Genomic DNA, 22049 nt, shown 5'->3' on the forward strand with positions numbered 1-22049 from the left:
CTCTATTGCACTTTTTTCTTTAGGTTGTCTCTGTTGCCTGGGCCATTGCATGCCAAACTACTTGTTGTTGATCACTGTGTCTTCTGTGGAATGACTTGTCTTTGTGAAATGGGGAAAGCCCACCCTGAGAGGTGTATTTGGTCAATGGAAAAATGTGTTAGGATTGCCTACTCTCCATTAGTGAATCCATAAATCGTTACATCAGAAAGTCCATAACCTTACGTGTTTGAGTCTTTATCACCTAGTCGTCACAGATAAGCTACACTCTCATGCATCCTCTTGTTCTTGCAACTCGTTCCCCTCTGTAACTAATTTAGACAAGAATTATTAGCTGGACTAGGAATCAACAGGCAAGGCAACCATGTCCTCACTGAGAATCACTGATGTCCTATCTCCTCATTTCACAGAACTTGACTGGACACTCGCAGATGCTTAGGACTTGCATAAAGCCATAGTCAGTCACCTACAGAAGAGGACAGGCCAGGTCTATGGTTCTGGATGGGATTAAATGCTGCTGATTTCCCTGGGGCTTTGTTCATGCCTCGCTAACATCTTGGATGGCATCAAAATGAGTGGAGCCAGTCAGAAGGGTTCCCTGGAAGGAGGTGTCTAGCACAAAGACTACATGTGAATATAGCTATGGTGTTCCAGACTGTCTGCTGGGAAGCAGCTCTCTTAGAAGGAAGAGCTGTCTGGAGTTACCCTACTGTATCTTAACTGATTTGGGAGAAAGATTGTTGTTGGTCTCAAAGCAAACGGAAGAACTTAGTTTCTTCAGAAAACTAATTACAACTTAGACTGCGGTTTCATTAGTATCTTTTTATGTACCCCAAGCCCCGCCCCCCACAGCGTTTGCATTTCTAGTTGTCATGTGATTTGAAACACTTCATTTTCTAGACATTAGTGGTTTGTTAAATTCTGTGTGTACTGTGTATGCCTGGTGCCTGAAGAGGCCAGAAGAGGGTATGAAATTCTCTAGCCTGGAGCTGCGGATGGTTATGAGTCACCAGATGGGTGCTGTGAACTGAATGTAGGTCCTTTGCAAGGCAGCAAACACTCTTAAGGCTGTTTATCTGGCTCCTAACGCTGTGTGCATTAAAGGAACAGCAGATGATTAAACAGCATAATTGTGTACCTCTGTCCATCAAGGTAAGAAACAGAAGCGAAGGAAATAAGTGTGGCACACTTCACTGGAAGGATTATGAAGAAGATTTTTTTTTAAAAATGTGTGTCTATGCTTTCTGGATCAGGGACACAAGGTTCATCCTGTTTTTTTTTTTTGTTTGTTTTTTTTTTTGTTTGTTTTTTTCATTTCACAGACCGACAAAAGAGTCACCCCTTGGAGTGGGGCTCATGGCTTTGGAAATCAGCTCTGCCCTAAAATGCACCATTTATAGTCAGTTAGTCCATGTGGAAGGAATACAGTTAAGAGTATGGTCGCAAGCTTTTTGCAATGCTTAGTGTCCCAGTGTGCTTTCTTTTCTGAAACATAGTTTTGAAAAAGATGATAATTTTAGAAGCTGGGCACACAATGCCGATCCTGTTCCCAGCTCTGGCTCCCAGGGCCGACAGGCAGGAAAGTCCACTGACCCAAATTTAAAATGTTGTCAGTCGGGATTCAAATAAATTCAGATTCTTATAAAGAAAGATCAGGTGGATCCTGGGAAGACTGTGTCCTGAAGGCCTCAGTGACAGTCTTTGGATGCTGGTGGCATCTCTACCTGGTCACTGGTCTTTGGCAGCTACTAGTCTGTGGACCCTATCTCCCTTACTAAAGACCCGCACAAGAGACGGACCGTCTTAGTTCTTTTCCTGTTCCTGGGATAAAACACCCTGACAAGAGAAATTTAAGGGAGAATGGCTTATTTTGGTTTATAGGTCTGAGGAACATAATCAATCATGGTGGGGGAGTCATGCCTGAAAGCAGAGAGAATAGGAAGTGGGGCTGGGCCGTAAAACCTCAGGTCCCACACACAGTGATCCATTTCCTCTAGTGAGGCCCTATTTCCTATCCACAGCCTCCCGAAACAGAGTTGACAGCTGGGACCAAGTATTTAGCCATGTCAGCCAATGGGGGGCATTTCACGTCGGAATCACAGCCAGGGCCTTCACGGGCAGTGTCAAGCAATGGAAAGAGGGAAGCTTGCTTTTTCTCCAGCATTTTGGCTTTGAAAATTACAATTTCAAAACCTTCTTTACCATATATTAACCATACAGGTTTCTTAACCTCCTTCCACTACCCATAATGCATGTGTCCTTAGTGTTGCTGAGGATACTGAATGGCTTCCTAAGCGACGCAGCAGTGAGGTCGAGGACACGTTGCCTGCGTCTGGTTGAACACACCCCTTCTCTTTAACACATCTACTGTTTATTTTCTGGAAACGTTCACTGCGGTGTTTTGTTTCTGCCCTGGTCATGCTCTTGGTTTTGCTGGAGATTCTGCATTCTTGTATTGGACTTTCCTCTACCAGCTTGGGAGGATTCCTCTTTGAAGGAATGAGAAGCTTGGGATTACAAAGGAGATTATTCACTTCCCAGAGCCCAGGAGCGGAGTTTTAATGAGTTCTCTTCCCAGAAACCGAGGAAGGAGCTGGACTGTCCCCTGATTCCAACCTGCCTAGTAGCAGGGTCTCAGAGCAGGCTGAATGTGGACGACTGTGCGCATAGGAAATGACTGAAGGTTTCTGTTCTAGCTGCTGGCAGGAGCGAGGAATGACTGAGTTTATTAATGATGTTGCAGGGCTCCGAGCTGACAGTCTATTTGTTTTCATTATGTAAACCAGCATGGTTTGGGATTATGCAGATTTCCACCTTTTTACTTAGAAGGCAAAGAATATTCATTAAGGATATCAATAAAGACCAAGCCGGTGATTGAGTCTCCAAAGCTGTCCCCTGCATGCTGAAAGACAGAAAACTTAAGGGGCTGAGAGAATGAGAGATTGATTGGAAGGCAAATTATAAACCCATTTCAGCTCTTGGCCTGCGGGCTGGGAAGTAACATTATTTGTTGTCAGGGATGGAAAACAACTCAGATTCAGGACCAAGCGATTATTCCACGTTGACACGGCTGCCTGTCTGCCAACTGCAGCTTCATTTAGACATAGATTAATTAGCCTGGCAGAGGGGGGCGCGGGCTCTGAGAGCGGTGCTGAAGCGGGCTGCTCTGCCCTAGTCTCCACTTTGGAGGTCTGGAGATTTGTCCCCCAGGAAGCTGACAACCCACTTTCATTGCTAAACCCACAGCGAACCCGGGTGAGAGACTGCGGATAGAAAACACTGTAGACACCGGCTTTCTTAACGCCAACAAGTCAGAGAAAAACCTTCAAACTTCGTTGCTGCCAGGCTGTCCCCATGGAGAGAGGGCGGGGGAGGGGGGCACCAGCTAGCAACCTGTAGACTTGAGTGGCTTATCAATCTTTCCTTTGGCCTTGAATAAACCACATTGGACTTTTATTATTCCTTCACGGGACATAGAAATGGTAGTCTATACACTCACATGGATATAGTATGCCCGTTACTTGAATTATGGGACAGATGGGATAAATATAAGCAAAATTCTTGGGGGAAGTGAGCCCCAAGTTAGATCATTGGAAACGGTATATTACAGGCTCGACAAGAGGGCTTTTGAGCCTTACTAGAATCTTCCTTACAAGGAGTCTTTAACCTGTACATCTTTCATGTTTTACTTGTATCTTAGCTGACTTCTGTTTGTTTCCTCAAGGCATGGGACAGTGTGGGGTCCATTGTAACTCACCCCACCACGAACTTACCGAGGGCAAGATGGCAGTGGAGAGCCGGGGCTGGGCAGGGGTTCCTGCCCTCGGGTGGGGGTGGGGAACTTGGATTATCAACAACACCCAGTCCATTCTCTCCAGCGTTCTGGGTTCCGTGGCAGAGTTCCATCCCGCCAGCGTAGTAACCCCTGTGGACTCTGCGGCAGCCTGGGTTGCTGCTGTTGGGAGCTGTGGTGGGCAGTGGCAGTAGGACTCCGAAAGGAAACCCTTGTAGCGTGCGGATTCTCCCCTCCTCACGAAAACTTAGATGAGGATTTTTCTCTTTTACTGTTAACGCTTCATTGCACGGATCCCCCCCCCCCCCCCCCCAGTGGTGGCGCTGAGCGGTACGCGGTGCTAGCAGAAGGGGGCGGTACTTTCTCTCTGGACCCTGACTGGAAGCCCAGTGCGACTCCAGGGCAGTCACCAGAAGCAGATGTGCGAGCCCAGCAGCTGTGTGTCTTTCTTTCTGCCGAGGTTAGTTTGTTTGGGGTTGTTCTTTTCCACGTGGGAGTGCGGTGTTTGGCCTTCCTCTTTCCTCGGCGGGGCTTTCGCGCGTTTAAATGTTGATGGTTTCATTTTAAAAACAAACATTTTTCATTTACTTATTAAAAGAAGAAGGGGGGGATACTCTACTGCTTTGGGGTGGGATAATATGTCCAGATGGATTGTGAATTGAATACTAAATCACAGGCATTTGGCCGTTATTAAATCTCACCTATATATAAAGCATGGAAATTTACAGGGGTTACCTCCTGTTTCTTTTCTTCTTACCATTTCAGACTCTTTTCCATTACAAGGAGAGAAGCCAGGATCGTTTTTAACCACTGAAGGACTTATGTAGCCCTCCATCCGTGCAGGTAAGTGGTGGGTTTAACACAGGTGACTTAGAAAACATACCTTATGTGGTCTGCACCATTGGGACCTCCCGGCTATGTACAGCCTGTGTTCAATTCATTTAACTTTTAATGGTTACATTAATGAAGAGTTATTTCAAGGTTTCAATATTTTTTAAATAGCTCAATTACTTTGCTTTGAATCTTCTCATCCACTGGCTGTAATCTCTGCTTCACTGTCAAAACTCTTTTGCTGTTTCTGTCTTCCTGGAGTGTCAATCAACAGCAGAGCTAGAAGGAACTTTCTATTTCTTTATATATAAAAAATACTACCCACTTCATCAGGAACACAGTTGAGACAAGATATTAACCTTTGTGAAATATTCGTCCTACTACCAAATGGGTACAGTGATAATTGTTAAAGGAAAATGGTTTGGCAAGATGAATGCCCCCTTGTCACATCCCTGAGGGTGTCCAGTGGAAGTATTCGAGAATGGCTTCTTTATGAATACATACTGCAAAATCTCCCATAGCCTGTTTTGCTCTTCTAACCAATAATTTTTGGTTTCTTTGCTATAAGGCATTTAATTACAACTGGCAAGAGTAATGTTTTATAAAATATAATTTCAGAACTTCAGAAGCTAAAGCAGGAGAGAATTGGGAGTTCAGGATCATCCTTAACTGCCTAGCAAAGTCCAGGCTAGCCTGGGCTACAGGAGGTCCTCCTCAGTCTAAACAAGAGCCTCTGAGACAACATTGGCATTGCGGAGTGAGTGGGCAGCTGTGCACCTGGAACATTTCTTTTGGTTCTCTAGAAATGCAGACAAAAAGTAGACAGCAATGAAGGCCGCTGAGCTGTTCCAGAAGACACCTTCAGCTTAGGAAAGTGATATTTCCCTTAACATGCTTTAATAGAGCTTCTGTTCGTGATTTTCCATTATTGAGAATGGGGAGGGGGCAGGTTTCTAGCACTGTTATCCTGATTAAGATAAAAGAGTAGGGGTTAAGGTGCCTTCATTGGTTTTACAATAATGAACTGCCTTGTATGAAGATGATAGAAAATATAGGGTCTTAAAGGGGACCATAATTGAGTTGCTTATAGTAGAAAACATACACAATCTCAGCCAGAAGGGAATCGTATGAACACAATAAATGAAATTACTTTTTCACGAACTCTTCTCCGTGTAGCAAGTCAAGGGGCTGTGGAGACTGATGGGGCCAACTTCAGGGCACAGAGAATGGCTCCCATCTTGAGTTTTAGGATGCTTAATGTTTTCAAGAATGGCTTGGATGGCGTAAAAGAGAATACTGTCATTTAAAGATCACATATGCCATCACTGTTAAAGCCTTGAGATGATGGCAAGAAGGATCCAAGGTGAAAATTAGCAGGAGAAGCAATCAAAAGCTGATCAAAGTCTATGCGGGGAAGATGCTGAGCTAGGGGATGTCTGTGTTCTAAAGCCGTTGGGGTAGTAAGACAGGGCAAGGCCCGGATGGTGGACGGTAGGCTGTAGGACATACATCGGATATGAATAGCAGTTATAATTCTGTTGAAATATAGTACAGCACCAGGGAGATATCCCCAGGAGCCAGGAAGCCTGCTAGGTGAGCGCTAGCTTGTGAGAGTTGCCAGCTGCTCTGACCTTCACTGTCCTGTCTGCGGCTTGAACATCTGCAGCAGTGATAGACAGGTGCTTCACATAGCATAGGACCGGATAACATGGAATCCCATGTGCAAAGGGTTAATTCTTGTTTCAGACATTTAATATCAGTAGGCCATTCCATGTTTTACAGTAGAAATATCCTTGTATCCTGTATTGTTTTTCTTGTTGTGGTGATGGAATAACTGAACGTCTTCAGAGAGGAAGGACTGGTGCTGGCACATCTGTCGTGGTGGCACAGGAACCGTGGCGGAAGCTGCTATGCCTGTGTGGAAGGATTGTGAGGTAGATGGCTCCATCAGAGGGGCAGTCAGGAAGTGTGGGGGGCAGGAACTTGAGGGATTTCTAATTCCTAAACCCCACCCCAGAGATCTAAATCAAGATTCTGTAGCCAAAAGATCCCACAGCCTCCCCAGAATGACAATGCCCCCATAGGAAGAATAGTGTGCAGGAAACAGCTTCAAACAGTCACAGTGAGTAGGGAGGAATGAACAAGAGCAGGGGTGGGACCTTACTAGAAGGACCCGACTAGTTGGGGACCTAGTAGCCAAACACACGAGCTGATGGGGCCCCTACACAGTCAAACCATAATTAAGTCCTACATGTCTCCATCCTGGAGCCTGCCCCAAAGTGGTCCCTTCTCAGTGAATTAACCCTTGCCACAGTTTTATCCTCACTTGGTGCTGGCTGTAGTTGGATTTCCTGCATCTGCATTTCCATACCCATAATTCCTGTCTTGTTAAGGAAGAGCTTTGCTCTTCTACCCCTGCTTACACCTTCATGCCCTTGCTCACACTGCCCTCGTCTTCCCACCTTCTGACCTCCTCTTGTCCATTCCTCCCCTACTCAGTATGACTGTTTGGAGCTGTTGACCTCCACGCCAGTCATCCTGCCAGGATGCTGTCATCTTGTAACCCCTCAGGGAGCTCTCACCCATGCTTTAAAGCTCCCTTCCACGGCAGCACACACTGCACAGCATCCAGCTGCGACATTGCTTAGCTCTGACAGCCAGGCCATAGCTGCAGTGAAGGGGTGAATGGGTGGATGGACAAGTAAATGAAGGGAGAGCTCATTCCTGAACAGTCTCCTCTCATTGTATTCCCCTGACCCCTTTGCTCTGTCTTTTCCTGGGGAGACATTAATAAACATCTGTTCATCCCAGGTAAAGCAACAGTGACAGAACACAGAACTGATCCTACCAAAGTCTTGCTTGGTGAACCAGTGAGTTTACTGGGGTCACTTACAGGAATAAGGATGAGTGGACACAAACTGGACCATGGGTGACTCACATGGAGCTCCATCACCATCCCAGGAAGAGTGATGACTCACAGAAGTTACATCCTGGGGGTTTCCCCACACAAGTGGCAGTCTCCTCTCCCTCAGCAATTGCTTACGGTTTTGTTTTTGTAACCTTATGGTGGGGCCCTTGTGAATTTTAACATTTCTGAGTTTCCCAAGACTGGTAAGTTTTCCGAGTCTCTCTCCTCCCTCCAGGAGGGAATGTTTCAGTCCGGAGGGAGTATCTACGCTATGTCACATCCTTTGACATTCTGTTCATGGGCACGCCCTCTCACGGCGTACACAGTGCTGTCCTGAGCTCATCCTGTCCTGCCTAGTTTCAGTGGGCCAGCTCTTCCAGTATCTTCTTGAGAACAGCGATTTTCTTTGTAGATATCCCACCTTGTAAGTCTTTGCTATTCTTCTACAAGTTAAAAAAAATAAAGCAACAAAATACACAACTACCAAGCAGCATAAAGTGCAAAGCAAAGAGGATGTTAGGATTAGCGTGACTAGATACTTCATGATGACTTTGTTGCTAATGACAAAGGTGGTCCTGGGAAGATGGCTCTGTGGGTGAAGGGCTTGTGGCACGGTCTCCCAGTGTGGATCCTCTGTACCCATGTGCAAGCCAGGCATGAAACTCTCATCCCAGAACTTCCTGGTTAGAGAGTCTAGCTAAAAGAACAAGTTGTAGGTTTAATGAGGTACCCTATCTTGAAAAGTAAGGGAGGGAACAGTAGAGGAAGACTTTCGGAGTTTAGCAGCGTGGGTTTGTGGAGATCGTACTTCACTCTCATCTTCCGGGGATGCTCTGATGTTTCCTATCCATGGGACTTTCCCCTCCCTCTTTATCTTCTCACTGTCTCGTCTCCCTTGGGACCCAGCTGATAAGGAGCAATGGAGGTTGTGGTGTAAACCTTTTCTGAATCCCCTGTGGGTAGGGCTATTGCATCTCTCTTATGTTTTGTTGTGGGTATTCATCTACTTATTTTATAGCATAGTTTGGGCACCATCAACCTCAGAAGAGACACGGTCTCTGTTTCCACGATCTAGTGGATATCAGTTGAGATCTGAGGATGATTTATGGTTGTGAAAATTCTCTTCAGAGTCTGGCACTGTCAGTATTTTCATTTGCTCGGTTTGGTACTATGCCCACCTGGCCTCTTCCTTCTTCCTCTTCCTCTTCCTCTCCTCCTCCTCCTCCTCCTCCTCCTCCTCCTCCTCCTCCTCCTCTTCTTCTTCTTCTTCTTCTTCTTCTTTTTAAAAATCCCTTCATGGGAGCCTAGATATTAGAACAAGGCAACCTAACCCCAGTTCCAGAGCTTCCGAGTTAAACATGTCTAAAGGGAAGTAAAGCAAGTGGAGACAACACAAGATCTATTTTCAGATGAATAACGTATGGTCTTCTCTCACATTGGGGAATTATTAAAAGGAGTAGACACATGCTAAACCATGGATGAGCCTTGCAGACATTATGCTAAGTGAAACAAGCCAGTAAGAAGGCAACAGATTCTCTATGATGCTGCGCAGCTATAAGGAACCTAAAATAGCCATATTGACAGAGAGCGTGATGCCATTGCCAGAGGCAGGCGAGAATGGGGAGTTGCTTAGTTGAATGGGTAAGGAGATTGGTTATAGTGAATATGGTTGGTACCTCAAACTGTTGATGTGGTTTACATCCTTCAACTTATAGATGGCTAAAATGGTCAATTTTATGCTGTATATAGTTTGTCACAATTAATAAAAAAATCAAGGAACTTGCTTCCACAGTGATACCCTTTAAAGAAAAACAAAGTGAATGGGGTTTCTTTGATAGGGCTCTTTTCTTTCTTGTAGCTTTATTTCTTTAAGGAAATAAATTTATCTTTAAATTTAAATATACTACATATTTTTCATACACATAGCTCCATTGGTAAGGTCTTTGGATTTTATTTTAGACCCTGCTCCTTTTCTTATTTATTATTGGTTATTTTGTTTTCGCAGATAAGATGTGACTGTGAGGCCTTCTCTCCCCTCTTCTTTTCCATCAAAGATAGCAGGGTCATAGAGCTCATCTACACACACTTTAAAAACTACTTTCGGGAGAGAAATGAGTGGGTGTGCTGTGTACACCTTTAATCCCAGCATTTGGCAGAGGCAAGTGGATCTATGTGAGTTCGAGGTCAGTCTGGTCTACACAGCAAGTTTTGGGGCCACCAGGGCTACACACAGAGAAACCCTGTCTCAAAAAACCGAGAGAGAGAGGAGGGGGGCTTAGAAAGAGAGATACTACATTCCTCTCATCTGAAGACTCTAGATTTAAGCTTACACACATGTATGCATGTGTACATAACAGAAAAATGGAATGAGGACCAGAAAAACAAGGGAAGAGATCTTCAGCGTGCATGTGCTTGTGTGTGTGTGTGTGTGTGTGTGTGTGTGTATTAGCGAGAGAGAGAGAGAGGAGAGAGAGAGAGAAACGTGTGCCATGACAGCAGAAGAGGGGCCCATTTGGAAGGAAGACAAAGGCTGACATGGGAAAGGCGGGGAACTGCATAAGAACAAGTCTATAAAATTTATGGATGTTTGTATTAAAGTATCATAATGAAGCTTATCACTTTTATGCTAACTAAAGATTAATAAGCATAGTTTGATAACCAAGAGCAGAAATATTTGTTCTGTCACTAGTAGGGGCATGACAAATAGATTTCAAGATGTGATTTAATATCTCACAAGAAGCCAGCTATTTCTATCTTTGTTTCCTGCTTCCCCTTCGCGTTACACTGGTATCTGAGTCTTGTGGAAAACCGTGCCATGAAAGTGTGACTTGCACTCAGAATGCCCAGCAACCTTTAGGAAGCTGGGGTTTTTTTTTTTTTTTCCCTCAACGTTCCTGATCCACTATCTTTCCTGCAGAATTTACAGCAAAACCAGAATCTCGTCAGATGGGAACATGTTGGCAGAGAAGGGCAGGAGGGCCTGAGTCTGCTGGAGTAGTGTAGGCAGGGTGAGGTGGGGTGAACACCTTATAATGTGGGGTGGGCGAGAAGATGATATTTTTCTTACTGAATAGTTAGGCTTTTTTGTATTACAAACGTGATTGTAAAAGCAAGTCCGCCTCCCGGAAATAAATAAATAGGCAAACAAATAAGTCATACATAAATCTGTCCCTTCTGTTTGGCAAAACATCTAATCCAAGATGGGACTTAAACTGTTCTCCAAAGTTCCTTAGGAAATATACTTCAAACAGAAATACGACTTACTGTTTCTACTTCAGTGTTTCATGAAGAGTCATACATGATCCACTCAACTAGTACAGAGAGACAGAAAGGTCTACGAGGGGGCGTGGGGAGGGGGTGGCTCGGCTGGCTCAGCCTTCAGAGCATTTTGTGGTCACCAGTGCTGCTCCCTGGACTGGAAGGCGGTCTGTGGCGAAGTTCTCAGCCATGGTGGTGAACGAGAAAAGTGTGTGCCGTTTACTGGAGCTGAGTTCTTTCCATGGAAAGCCTTTACCCTGAGGTTCTGGCTTTTCCTTTCTGTTAATCAGAATTTGAAATTTCTTTTAGGGTCAATTATTAATTGCATCATGATGGTCAGTTTTCATTTTTTATGTTTTAGCAATATAAAATATCAGATATCATTTAGTGGTTTTGGTTGCAGGAAGCAGAAAGTTAATTTATGCTTTTATTTCTTTTTCAATTTTTATTACATTTATTTACTCGGTGTGTGTGTGTGTTTGTGTGTGTGTGTGTCACACATGTGTGGGGGTCAGAAGACTACTTACCAGAGTTGGTTATAATCCTCCACGTGGGGTCTAGGGATCAAAGTCAGGTTGTTCGTTAGGATTGATAACTAGTGCCTGTATCATCTCAGGAGAAAAAGAATTTACTAGGGAACTATCCCACAAAAGTGGTGGGAAGTTTAAGAATCTCATACATAACAAAATTTAGAGCAGGGTGTCTTGTCCCATCTGATGGGTTTCTAACTTTCAGAAGCATGCAAATATAACAATCATCTTTGTCCCCAGTGTGTAAGATGGTCTTCCCATGACTATGGTGACTGACTCAAATACTATCACTTGTTAGGGAACGGCATGAGATTTGATGTGATGGGCGCAATGACGCACTGGGATTGCGTAGAAATCAGGCCTCAGAGGTAGCCACGGGAGTGAGGGCACCTCTGGACATCTGACCAAGTGCTGTATGAATCAAGGCCACTGTGACAGTGTGACAGAGGCGGGGCACTACAGAGTAGAGAAACATGGGTACAGGAAGGAGGAGTTGAAGAGGACCTTGCTGCATGCAGCCCAGGGCAGTGAGTAAGGACTGGAGCGATCAGAAAAGCAGGGGACAGGAGGCGCGTGGCAACAGGCTTCTAGGCTAACTCGCCCCGTTAAGTCATTGCCAAGTGATACTGTTCACACCATTTGGTTTTGGTGCTGTTGTTTTGGTTTTTCTGTTTTATTAGCTGTGAGGTCTTGAGGGTGAGGGACCATGTTGGTACAACGCTACATCGTTAGAGCCGAGCATGAGGCCTGGAACAGAGGAGGTGTTTGCCAAATCCTCGGTGCAGAACGCTGACTAGGGATGAGTCATGAGCAGGGCCTTCTGCTCCTCTAATTGGGAAGGTGGTAAAAAGCACAGCCAAGGACTAGAACCTTTAGTCAGTTTCAAGCAGGGTCTGTTTTCTCATGATTCTTTTGATAATCTCTTTCTTTGTGGCTCTCTGTTGAATAAGATTATAAGAAAAACTGGAGATAAAAGAAAGTTACATGAGTGAAAGGAAATACTTAATGTTGACAAAATGAAAACTGCATCAGGGAAGTAATATTTGGTTCATCTGTGTACTATATTTTGAATCCTATTATCCAATTGCTTCACGATGAATAACGAATCCAGAAATAATGCGCACTAAGGTTGTATATGTACTGGTTAGTGTCCTTGTAAGATGCGTTTGAGAAGGTTTCTCCCTTTAGAGCCTCACCGAAGTATTTCCCCACCATTTGCTTTTGACTAAAGTTTTGCTTCCTTAAGTAGGGAGCCTGTTCCTGGCCTTTTGCACCTCAGCACGTTGTTAGATTGATGCTGTGACCATTGTTTGGTTGCTCTGAGAGACAATTGAGCTTCTCCAGAGTTCTAGAACCCTCTTGCTAGTCCTTCTTAGCCATGCAAGCCAGTCTGTGTTCCTTAAATCCTCTACACAGCCGCGTCTATATCTGCAAACAGCACTGAATTGGAATTGTAACAATCGAAAGTCCTGGGTGGGAAGTACCTGGCACACAGTAAGTCTGCCATAGGTTTTCATCAATATCAACTTATTTGATGTGAATTGTAGTGATATCATGTTTGTGTTTTAACAAATAAACCTTGCCTGAGGATCAGAGCCCAGATCTAAGCCACTAGAGGCCAAGAAGCGGTGGCACACACCTTTAATCCCAGCACGTGGGGCCTGGCAGTAGTGGTGCAGGCTTTTAATCCCAGCATTGGGGGGGGGGGGTGGAGACAGGAGTGATAAGGCTCAGCAGAGGGAGGGATATATGGCGGAGGAGACAGGAACTGATTGCATTCTGAGGTTTGGTGGAGACAATTGAAGTCTGAGGATCGCCCCTTCGGCCTGAGCGTTGGGAGAGGTCAAAGGTCTCCCTACTGGCTGCTGCTCTGCTTCTCTGACCCTTCACCCCCTGACATCTGAAGACCAAGTAGAATTCAAGCTCCAGTGAATTCTCTCCCTCTTCAAAGACAAAAAGATGGCCGATTCCTCCCTTACCCTTTTATGCTCACACACTTGAGATACTCTGTTTGTTCAGAAATTTAAGCAAAAAGAACCTGGGTGTCAACTGCAGCCGACACTGTCCTGGATGCTGGAGATTCAGGAGGAATGGGACATACTTGTCTTCAAGGCGCTTTCTAGAGGGAAGACAGGGGAGGAGCTTAGTTTCAGCACAAGACTGAGAAACCTGGAGGGAAGAAATGGCCTCAGTTCCCCAGGGTGCTGAAGCCAAGTTCCTAGGGACTGTGTAGCGGTGAGTTAGGCCGACCAGCTAGGGCTGCAGGTGGTCCTTAACTCCAGCTGGCGTTTTCAGTGTTGGGATCTAACGCTCCGTGTCCAGAACCCACAAACAAATATAGAGTACTTTACGGAACAAACCATTGTCCTTTAAGGACAACTTTGGGGCTGGAGCTTCCCAGGCCTGAAGGGGCCAGTAGGAAGCAGAAAGCCATAGTATGGCCTTTGAGTCAACATACAGCTGGCGTCAAAGGTGTCAGAAAAAGTTGGGAGCCCTGAGCCGCACTCACCAGCACAGTACAGAATTTCTGGGAGGTCACGTGGTCCTGCCCACAGGGATATCAGGATGATTCATCCTTCACTTCCGGGTTGCAGCCATGATGGCTCCTGTCAGGATGGTTGGCAGGACGACTCTTTTCCGGCTTGACATCATTGGTTCATTTCACAGTTCTGTGGGCGGTGCAACACAGCACGTGCAACAGGGTGAGAACGGACAATCTGCTCCGTATGGTTTGGTACCACCGCCGTGAACTTCCTGTCAGAGGTCATGCGGTTGTGATCTTCTTTAGCTAAACTTTGTCCTCTTGCACTCAAATGCAGCATGTACAGCACTTTGATTTTAAGCTATTTCCTTTGGATGTAGTTTCAAATGATAGGAAAGCTGAAATTAGAAATAGTGCAAAGAGTTTTCACGCCCTTTACCCAGGTTAACCCACTGTCAGCATTTTGTGTCATTTTGTCCTTCATTGCGTTCTTTCCCCGTGTCCCGTGTATATAACACATACAGAAAAACAGGGATAATAGTTTAAACCACATGAGAAAAAGTGTATACATCATAGACCTTTAGCCTAAGTAGGCACTGTGTACTCCCTAATTGTAAGGCAAGTCTCTTACATAATAACAGTGCAGTTTTAATCGCAACAAATCTAGCATTTATTTAAATTTGCCTGATTCACTGTCTGTGTTCTGGGATGTAAATTAGCGCACAAATGACCTTTTTTATAGCGTGTTTCTCTTCGAGTACCAGGATCAGGTACCGACTCTTACCAGCGTGCCTCTTTGTTCCTGTAATCTGGGACATTTTCAGAGCTTTTCTTTGTGTTTGGGAAGATGTTTCTGAAGAAGATAACCTTTTGTTCTTTTTATATTATGTGGCTACCTGCAGAGGACCCACAGAAAACAAAACGAAACATGAATGTCCGAGGGAGACTGGCTGGGAGGAGGAAGGGGGCCGGGGGGAGGAAGAAAGGGATGAGAACGGTTATTTTGGGAGATAAATGATGTCAAAAAGTAATGCACAGCCGGGCGGTGGTGGCGCACGCCTTTAATCCCAGCACTTGGGAGGCAGAGGCAGGCGGATCTCTGTGAGTTCGAGACCAGCCTGGTCTACAAGAGCTAGTTCCAGGACAGGCTCCAAAACCACAGAGAAACCCTGTCTCAAAAAAAAAAAAAAAAAAAAAAGTAATGCACACATGTCAAATTTTACAAATGGAAAACAAAGTTAGAGAAAGAATATTCCTCACGGTTGATTGGACACGTAAGATGCATTATTCCATTCCGGTTCTGCATCATAGCCAGAAATCTCATTGGCAGTGATAGCTGTTCACCAAGTGTCACATCTGAAGTCACGAGATATCAATCTGTCTTTCACTGTGATATTAATTTTTTTGATCCATGCCTGATTTCTTCCCTGTGTAGCCACCATTTTCCTCCCCGTACACTAATAAGAACAGGCTGTTTGTGTACCCCTATCTGTTTGATACAGTCATTGCCCCCAGTGAAACCAGCATTCTTAAACCTCGCTTCACAATGACGATGTCTGGCTCCGAGCAAAGCTCCCGCCTAATCTTATTATACGGTGAGAGCTCAGGTGGGGAAACGGAATGAATACAAAGGGCTGAAAGAGAGCTAATGTAGCTATCACGGAGCTACTCTGAATGCTTGTTTGCCATCATAGGGATTTATTCTGAATAGCCCATGCTTTGGAGTCTGTAATGAAAATTTGCACTTTCACAACTATGAAAACATCCTTTAGCCAGCAGGCCTTAGTGAGTGTATATTTCAGTCTCTCTTACTCCAGCCCTTGGCACTTCCAGCAGCAAAGGTGGCTACCGTCACACATGGAGACACAGTGTAGACTTGCAGTTACAGGGTTGCCGAAATTTCATGAGGAGCAAGTCCAGGAACAGATGTTCTTGGCCAACATCTGCTGTTTGAAAATGAAACTCTCTTATTCTTTGTCCTGTTTTGAGGATGAGTCAAGAGGTTTCATAAGTTGGAAGTTCTTAAATGTCCTAGTTCATGCAGCCACTAGCATCTCACTGACTTTAACAATATTTCTCAACTAAAATGTAAGATCTGGCTGGGCGGTGGTTGCGCACACCTTTAATCCCAGCACTTGGGGGACAGAGGCAGGTGGATCTCTGTGAGTTGGAAGCTAGCCTGGGCTACAAGGTGAGTTCCAGGACAGGTTCCAAAGCTACATAGAGACCTTGCCTCGAAAATCAAACAAACAAATGAAGGAGGAGGAGGAGGAAGAGGAGGAGGAAGAGGAGGAGGACGAGGACGAGGAGGAAAGAAAGATCTGTTTTTAAAATTGTGTAATCAGATCTGGAAGGCATAAGATTTTATGTCCTAATAACTTAATGGCTGTTTGAAAAAAGAAAAGGAAAGTTATCCGTCTGAGATCGCTGTTCCCTATGTTCTGTAGCAATTCCTTAATAAGGGGAGGTGGCAGCCCTTAGGGATGGGTCATCCGTGGAATGGAATTAACCCCCACCACCTCATTGCGTGCTGTGATTCCGTTTTATTACAGAAACTTCCCAGCATTGGGTGACAAAACTTTTCCTGGGGAGATGTAACAAACATGTCTACTCCTCCCAACAGTGAGCCCATGACAGACCAAAATATAGATGCCACCAAAGTCCAGTTTGGTGAACCAATAAGTTTTATTGGGGTTACTTACAGGAACAGGTGAGGGTTACTTAGGGAACAGAAATGATTCTGAGACGGCTGTATCACCAAGGCCTACTGTAGGCTGGGTGACAGCTCACACTAACTGGGAATGTGGAGCATACTGCACAGCCTGCAGGCAGCTCGTCAGGTTGGAGACTGTTCTTTCCAGGTGCCTCAGTTGCTCTAAGTCAGCCTGAAGACTGTTCTTCCAGGCTGCTCAGCTGGCCTCTCCTTTTTCCACGCAGCTGGTGTGGTCTGAGTCTTCTTTGCAGATTTTCTCCTTGAGAGCCTTATTTGCAGCTTGGCTTGGCTCTGCCTAAGGGAGGGTCTCCCCCAGTTTTTATTTCTTAGCCTAGCAGGGCGGGGTCTAGTGTGTTTAGTTAGTTTCAGGGACTTCCTGAAGCTATTTTGAGTTGTTTACCTTCCTGCTCAAGGAGCTTTCTCTAGGATGCAATTTTTTCATTTCTAAAGAAACTGTTACACTACACCCAGGAAGCAGTTTTTCAAGCCTCTGATGCCTTCACAGCAACTACTGCCCTAAGCCAGTAATTGTCACGGCAACAGATGTCCGACATCACTACATTTTGCTCAAAATTCAAAATATCCTGAAGTATTATTTTGGCATTCTATTGATATCTCAAGTACCTTAGTAAACAGTTTGGGAAGCAATGTTTAGGTAAAAGAGCTTTTCGGGGCATATTCTATCATTGTTCTGTAGTTTTCAGCCAGTCAAACGTGTGATACAGGCTAAGAGCAACAAGATAGCTGGCAGAAGAGCTAAGGCCTTCATACATGGGTAGAAGGCAGAGATAATTAATAGGGTGATATTCAGACCTCACTGGTAGAAGGTAGAAATCCCTTCTTCTATATATGATAAATGTCCGCTAAAGGGACCTGACTGTGGCATCTTGGATGATACTCCACTGTACCGTTGATCAAAAATGGGAATGATGACTGATTTGCTCTGCTCTTGATGGGTTGAAATGCTCTTACTTAATATTTCTTGTTTGGTTCATATTTTAATTGGCCCTTCCCAAAGGAATTTATTTTCCTTGGATTAATGATTTGTTTGCAAAACATTTTAGCGTTATCCACTTCAGACTCCGGAAGAATGCTATTCATTTTCAGAAAACTAGGGTTGTAGTAAGATTTATGCTTTTTCCATTACAAGATACAATTGCTGTAAATTAGTACGGTTCCAGTAGAAACCTCATCTGTCATTATCTGCTATAATTTTAATTTCATAGACTTGAGCATCAGCTATGGAAAGACTCCTGATAGGAGATTTTTGAACATTTTGGCTGCTTTGGCATACTATCTAGGACTGGTTGCTTTACCTGACCTGTGGCTTAGGCAGATGTTTCCGCAGCAGAGCACCAGAATGCATGAATAAAGGAACAGGAACTCAGGTTACACGGCACCTAGCAATTCTTGAAAGGGTGAGGTGGCGAGTTGTTCAGAGAAGGACTGGATATCAGCAGATCTCGGCTCTCACAAGCTCCTGGACTCCAGGTCAAGTTTGTCCCTGTGACATGTAAGGTATTCAGTACTTCTGATCCACTCAAGAAAGATCACAGAACGTCCTTTCTCTTCCATGAGTCTCTGGGCCCCACTTATGCCTGTGCTGCATTCAGAGTCTAACTCGGTCCTTGTTTAAGGGGCTCAGAGACGGGAAGGGTGGGACATCTGAGGCTGTATGCTTAGGTACCCAGAGCAAGGAAGCCGGCCTATGTCACATATCAAGCTGCCAAAGCACTTTATTTCAGCTCTCCACAGCTGAAGAACTTCTGTGATCAGAGACAGATGGATTATGTCAGTGAACCTGCAGCAAAGTTGAGATGGCAGTTGTAAATATTTAGATTCATCGTAGATCTGGAAGATGAAAGTGTCATACGGGCAAAGCCGTTTAATCTTCCATTTGCTGCTGTATTGTCAATGCCCAGGACACAGCCTGGTGTTTAGGGAACTCGGTGAATTTGTCAACAGAGAACGCTGATGAATTTGGCCTATAATTTATGTTTCTGGAAATTATTTACATTTAGATAATCAATATGCCTGTATGGAAAAAGTACTAAATTCTTTCTAATTTTTTATAAATGAGCTTTATTTAATAATTTACTAAAGTCAAATAGCAAACAAAGCATTAATGTCTCTAAAATCCCCATCGGCAATCGAGATATACTGAGAGTGTAACCGTGATATTAATAATCTTTTGAGAGATATAGTTACTATTTTTAGCTATGTGTAAGTGTGTGAGACTGTGTGAGTTCAAGTGCATCATGTGTGTGCAAGCAGCCAGAGGGCACTGGACCCCCTAGAACTGGAGAATTGTGGGCTGCCTGGTGTGAGTGCTGGGAGCTAAACCCAGTCCCCTACAAGAGGACTGTGTGCTGCTGGCTGCCGCTCCATCCCTCCATGCTCCAATACTCTGGCTGTCGCTAACTGAATGCCTGTGTCTAGGGCATTTTGTGTAGTATGAGTGTATATATTTTAATATAATAGTTTTATTTAATCTTTGAAAATTTGATATGTGCATACATGAATTTTTACTTCTCTCCTTCAAATCCTCCCAAACTTCATGTCTTTTATATAAAAATAACCCTTTGAGACCAAAATTAGTGATGCCCATATAGGAGCTGGTATGGTTCTGTTCCCGTCTGGAACATGGTCAACTTACGAGGTACTGCACCCTAAGGGAGCTGACTCTCTGCTCCATGATGCTGTATGTTCTTAACACTGGTCACAGACGGAATACAGATACGAATGGACTATAGACATCTTTTACTTGTGTTGAACATTTAAAATTCTGACTCCCCAAGAGGAAAGCACGAGAGGCCAGCCTGTCCTGGATAATTAGGTCGTCGTATGATGTTGGCGTTGGGAGGTACCATACTTCTGACATTCTCTTGTGAAACACGGATAAGAACTGCTTAGTATTAATTAGGATACACAGCATGTGGGGCTTCTGTAGCTTCTCTGTGCCAGGAGGAAATTTCATGACCGAGCTACTGCTGAGGATATGGATTATCTAGTAACTATCCCATCAGTAGTATGTGTACAGCTCCATTTTATCACTTGCGTTTGTGTCTATGGGGAATGAATTAGGAACGTGCCGTGGTGTTTGGAAGACCCCCACAGGTGGGCAAGGTGAGAAACTGGATTCTCACCATTTCCTTCTGAACTAGTCTGTAAATGGAGGTAGTTTTTAAGCAAATTGCTCTTGGGACTCTACGGCGCATCGTGAAATCCAAAGGGCAAGAACGTGAACGTGGTTTTAAATGAATATTTTCATGGTGCTGTCCTTCCAGGAAATCTGTCGAGGCAACTAATGAGAAGTCATTACATTATATTCCCCAAGGTGTCCTCCAGGGATTGCCAGTGCGGTGGGAGCTTTCCAGAAGCTTTTATGAGCAGACGAACTTGGCAATAACTTACGTGGCATACCTTTAGCCCATGAAGCTTTGGTGAATTCTAAAGGAAAGGCAGACACAGTGTTTGCAGGTTCTCCCAATTTCCTTGGCACCTTTCTAGGATGATGTCTGTGTCTTTTCGTTCTCATCCCCATCAGTCTTCCAGCAGCATGCCTGGGGCGAAACCAGGCTCTGAGACTAAGCTGTATCTCACTAGAAACTCTAACCTGAGTGTTTCTCTCGGACCTGGAGTTTTAAGAGGTCAGGAATGCAAAGGCTCACCTCAGAGACTGTATGTCTGAGGCTGCTGCTGCCTGCAGGTTCGATGCATGCAGCAGGTGGTATTTTATGATCTAGAGTAATGAGAATTACTGCATTTGGAAGCTGTTTCTAGGGACTTTGTCATTCTTATAAGACTAAGGGAGCTGTCTTCATCTTGTAAGTCCCCCTTTCTCTCTTTGGGGGCCAAGTGTGCACTATAACATGTGTGCACTTACAGGTGGGGTTCAGAGGTCAATTTCCAATGGTCCTCTTCAGGTTTCATTTACTTTGTTTTCTAAGACATGGTCTCTCATTGGTCTAGAACTTACCTGCCAAGCTAGGCTGGTTGGCCAGTGTGCCCCAGGGATATGCCTGTTCTGTTTTTCCTTCCTCAGCATTGAAATGACAAACACACACCATCAAATTCCTTTTTTCCATCTCTCTCTCTCCCTCCCTCCCTCTTCCTTCCCTGCCTCCCTCTTCCTTCCCTCCCTCCCTCCTCCCTCCCTCTCCCTTCCTCCCTCTCTCCTTTCCTCCCTCCCTCTCTCCTTTCCTCCTTCTTTCCTTCCTTCCTTCCTTCCTTCCTTCCTTCCTTCCTTCCTTCCTTCCTTCCTTCCATGGGTCTGGGGACTGACCTCAGGTGCTTATGCTCACACAGTAAGCAGTTTACTAATTGAGCTCTTTCCCCAGTGCCATCTTGTAAAAAATCTCTGAGACACCAAGTGTATTTGCTAAAGGGAATTGACCTTTTGGTGGTGCGGAGGTCCTCTGCCTTCCCATGCCTCTCCTTGTTCTCTAGCTGGAGCTCTGGCATAGCTCTGTGGCAAGTCTGGACTTGAAGGCCACCAGAAGGGAGTAAAGAAGGAGTTCAGGGAGAACAATGCCAAGGGGCTTTCCAAAGCCAACGTGCTGAGGCCCGAGGCTCTGCTTTGTCAATACAACCGGTCATTAGGTAAGGCACAGGCAGCTTGGATGCGCTGGTGGAGAAATGGGCTTTGTTGTGGTTCTTTTCATCTTGGATACGGTGCTTGACTGTTCTCTAGAATCTCTCCCGTTGGCATGTTGCTGCGAGAAACCACGTAGGAAATAGTGTCGCTAATTAGCAGGTTTTCCTAGTAGCCCTATCAGGGAATTGATAGGAAGATGGTAAAAGGTTGATCTTTTCCCAGAAGGCTCACGGGTCAGAACACATACGCTCAGCGGGTTACAGGGATTGACTTGGAAAACCCACAAGCAGCTAAATACTTTTTTTCAGAGGAAGGAGACTGATGAGGTCAATTTGTGTATCACCTGCAGTCATACGCAGTCACTCCCTGCCGCTGTTTCCATGTGCCCCTGAAAGTTCACATGTTGGAAACATAGTTTCCCTAAAATCAAATGCTAAGGATATATTTGCAAGTTTTAAGTTTTGAGTCTCGGGTATTTTGTTGTAGGAATAGAAAATGGATGGAGACATTAATCATGGAAGCGGTCCCTTCTTTTAAACATGAGGCTGGAAGAGACTCTTTGCCGGTTTGCGTTCTCAGTTATGGATTGATTTACTGTAGGGTAGGTCAGAAGAAGGGAAGACAATCAGTTGCTATAGAGTGTTCCAAGTGCTGTGTGACCTATTTTTACATATAACTCCCTCCTTATTCTCTTCTACAGCCCTCGAGGGGCAGTTCTTATTAGCTCCATTAATGAAGATGAGATACGGAGGCTGAGATAAAATAGTGTGCCCAAGGATACAGAGCTAGAGAGTGGCGGGAATAGAATTCAAATGTAAGTCTACTCAGTTTTAAATTCCACTTCGATGTCTGCTGCCCTAGTCTGCTGCCTATAGCCATCGTCACCCATCCTCATGGCCACCAGTCTTGCTTCAGAAGATCTTTGCAATACAACAGATGG

At 44.8% G+C, this 22049-nt stretch overlaps 1 protein-coding gene across 4 annotated transcripts in view; it reads left to right on the top strand.

Moving 5' to 3' along the window:
- Csgalnact1 (chondroitin sulfate N-acetylgalactosaminyltransferase 1) overlaps positions 1 to 22049 on the top strand; it is a 322039-nt gene that overhangs the window by 128610 nt on the left and 171380 nt on the right. For 2 of the 4 annotated variants that reach the window (XM_057752646.1, XM_057752651.1), the window contains exon 3: positions 4556 to 4633. The exons of 1 other annotated variant lie outside the window; for it this stretch is intronic. The gene's annotated coding sequence lies outside the window, so the exon portion shown is untranslated. Of the gene's footprint in view, positions 1 to 4105; positions 4251 to 4555; positions 4634 to 22049 lie in introns of all 4 variants that reach the window. One more of the 4 variants, XM_057752647.1, reaches the window with a different exon arrangement.

Source organism: Chionomys nivalis, chromosome 20 (genome assembly GCF_950005125.1).
Source record: "Chionomys nivalis chromosome 20, mChiNiv1.1, whole genome shotgun sequence".
Lineage (NCBI taxonomy): Eukaryota > Metazoa > Chordata > Mammalia > Rodentia > Cricetidae > Chionomys > Chionomys nivalis.